This window comes from Loxodonta africana, chromosome 1 (genome assembly GCF_030014295.1).
Source record: "Loxodonta africana isolate mLoxAfr1 chromosome 1, mLoxAfr1.hap2, whole genome shotgun sequence".
NCBI lineage: Eukaryota > Metazoa > Chordata > Mammalia > Proboscidea > Elephantidae > Loxodonta > Loxodonta africana.
Window position 1 is genome coordinate 30,581,606 of NC_087342.1, and position 3,128 is coordinate 30,584,733.

A 3,128-nucleotide genomic window follows, 5' to 3' on the forward strand; every position below is an offset into this window, starting at 1 on the left:
TAGCAGCCGTAGCTCTTAACCTCCACATCACCAGGGCTCCGTGCTGGGTCAAAGGGTATCAAATCAACAAAGACCAGCCCTGGGTTCAAGCTGTGGAAGACAGATCATGTGCAGAGACAACGTCCCTCCCAGGGGCTCAAAAGCCTTCCTCTCCAAATTTACAGCATAGAACTGAGATGGACTTACACAGTAGTTTAATGCTCAGAATTGACTTGATGGCCAACCGGTTTGGTTTATTTTTTAATTCTTAAACTGGAGCTCCCCCGGTGGTGTAAACAGTTAACAAGCTTGGCTGTTAATGGCAAGGTTGGAGGCTGGAGTCCACCCAGAGGTGCCTTGGAAGAAAGGCCTGGCAGTCTACTTCAGAAAAAAATCTGCCTTTGCAAACGCTGTGGAGCACAGGTCTACTCTGACGTACACAGGGTCGCCGTGAGTTGGAGTGGACTAGGCAGCAACTGGTACTGGCTTTTTATCCTTAATTAAAGGTATTAAATTGTACATTTCTCTAGCTTAAACATTTATCTAGCTTTTACTTATGGAGTCTTCTGTAGGCTCAGTGGTTCCTGAAAGAACAAGTTCCCTCTTCCGTGTAAAGCAGGTAAGAAAGCTCCCTCCACCCCCACCCTCCCACCCCGTGAGCTGCTCTTTGAGGGGAGAGTCCACAGAACGAAGACGAGGCCACTGCACCCTCTTTCCTTAGAGCTGAACTGGGCCCGGGGAGAGCAGTGGGAGTGGCCCGTGAGACTGTGGGTGCCCTTGAAACGCAACTGGGCGGGTGAGGCGCATCTGCAAACAATTCCCAGGGGAGCACCTCCCCCTAGTGGCCACAAGAGGAAGCTGCGGAGCCCTCAGCCAGGGAACGGCCAGCAGCTGTGAAAGGTGATTTCCACACACACCCTGTAACCTGAACTGCTGCAGTCGTTGGACCCCCGTCTGCACAGTATGGCCTGTGGAAAGAGGCCTGTGGAAAAGGCTCAGACAGCCGGTAGGTTCTGCTTATGCAATCTCGCTGGGCCCTGGATAGAAACCTCGGGTCTACGGACTGTCTCCTTGGCTGTGACCAGAGCCTCGTGCTTGTTCTGTGAAGCCCGCGGCTTCCTGCCCTGTCCCTCTGGGCCTGAGAACCTTACTTTAAAGGTCCACAGAAGCCGATTTACCTGGAGTTAATGAAGGTTAAGCTTCAGGACCCTCCCGTGCACAAGCCCCTTCTAAGACTGAGATCTTAGCAAAATGTTCATACAGACATATGCTGCAAAATTTGCAAAAGGAAGTTTTTTTTTTTTTGGTATTATTCTTACTAAAGAGGGCCTCACAGGTCTCAAAACCTTGAGAGCAGCCATCTAAAAAAAAAAAAAAAGATACAACTATTGGTCTCTTACCATCTGAAGCAAAGGAGAGTGAAGAAAACCAAATACTTAAGGGAGCAATTAGTCCAAAGTACTTAAGGACCACATGAACCACAGCCTACAGAACCCTGAGACCAGAAGAACTAGGTGGTGCCCAGCTACCACTACCAGCTGCTCTGACTGGGATCACAGCAGAGGGTCCCAGACAAAAGGAGATAAGAAATGTAGAACAAAAAGTCAAATTCACAAAAAAGATCAGACTTACTGGTCTGACAGAGACTGGAGGAACCCCCAAGACTATGGCCCTAAGACACTCTTCCGAGCTGGAACTGAGGCCATTCCTGGAGACCACTTTTCAGCCAAACCATAGACAGGCCCATAAAATAAACACTGACACCCGAGAGGAACGTGCTCCTTAGAACAATCAATTATACAAGGTCAAAATGACAATATTTGCCCAAAAGCAAAGATGAGAAGGCAGGAAGGGGCAGGAGATCAGGATTAAAGGGTAAGAAAACTTTTAATTTCTCTTTTTTAGAGCTTTTACTTTAGAAAACTAGTCAATTTTTTTCTCTGCCTCTTTTGACATGGATATAAATCCTTTTAGAAGGTTAACCAAACTTCTTGCCGATTTTAAGACCTAGAAATGTTTCCTCAAGGACGTGGGAGCCTCCCTTTGAAACATCATCATCAAGAAAGATACCACCTCGGTCTCCCAGGTTCTGTGGGAGGATAGAAGCCTAATGTCTAAGGACGCCCTGCTCCAAGTTACCAAGCTATCTCTTGTCTTATAGATATGAAGTTTATTTCTCCTTTCAGATAAAGGCAATTAACAAACACAGGTGGCTACCACAAATGCTAGATAAATTTAGAACGCATTATATTATAAGTAAGAAAAGGAGCCTTGGTGGCTCTGTGGTTAAGCGCTTGGCTGCTAGCCAAAAGGTTGGCAGTTCAAACCCACCGGCCGCTCCACGGGAAAAAGATATGGCAACCTGCTTCTGTAAAGATTACAACCTTGGAAACCCTATGGGGCAACTCCACCCTGTTGGTAAATGCAGCACCAGCGGGTTTGGTTTTGATTTTTACGTAAGAAAGGAGCCTAGGTGGCACAAGTGGTTTGTGATTGGCTGCTAACTGAAAGGTTGGCAGTTCGAACCCACTCAGTGGGTCCACAGAATAAAAGGCCTGGCAATCTTCTTCCATAAATATTAAAACCAAAGGGCCAAACCTGTTGCCATCGAGTCAATTCAGACTCACAACGACCTTATAGGACAGAGTAGAACTGCCCCATCGGGTTTCCAAGGAGCAGCTGGTGAATTTGACCTGCGACCTCTGGGTTAGCAGCCAAACACCTAACCACAGCACCAGCAGGGCTCCCCTATAAATGTAACATCCAAGAAAGCCCTACGGAGCTGTTCTACTCTGTAACACAGGGGGTCGCCATGAGTTGGGGGCCAGCTAGACAGCAGCTAACCACAACAACATATGTAAAACGTGGTGCCTTTAAATCTTCTTACTTGAGAACTAATTATCATTTATCTTAAAACATGTTTTCACTGAGTCGCATCTACTTGGTTTCAAAAAGCGTCAGATTCCTTTGCAGTCTCTTCACTGGATTGCCTACAGTTTAATGCTTATTCAATAATATAATTGTTTTCATTCTCTCCTACCAGAGGTTTTTCTGGATTGAGAGCAGATTTTGTTTTTAATTCTAATTTCCCAAACCCCTCCGAGGCTTGAGGGAAGTCTACCAGGCAGACTGTGCCAGTGGGGTTCTCT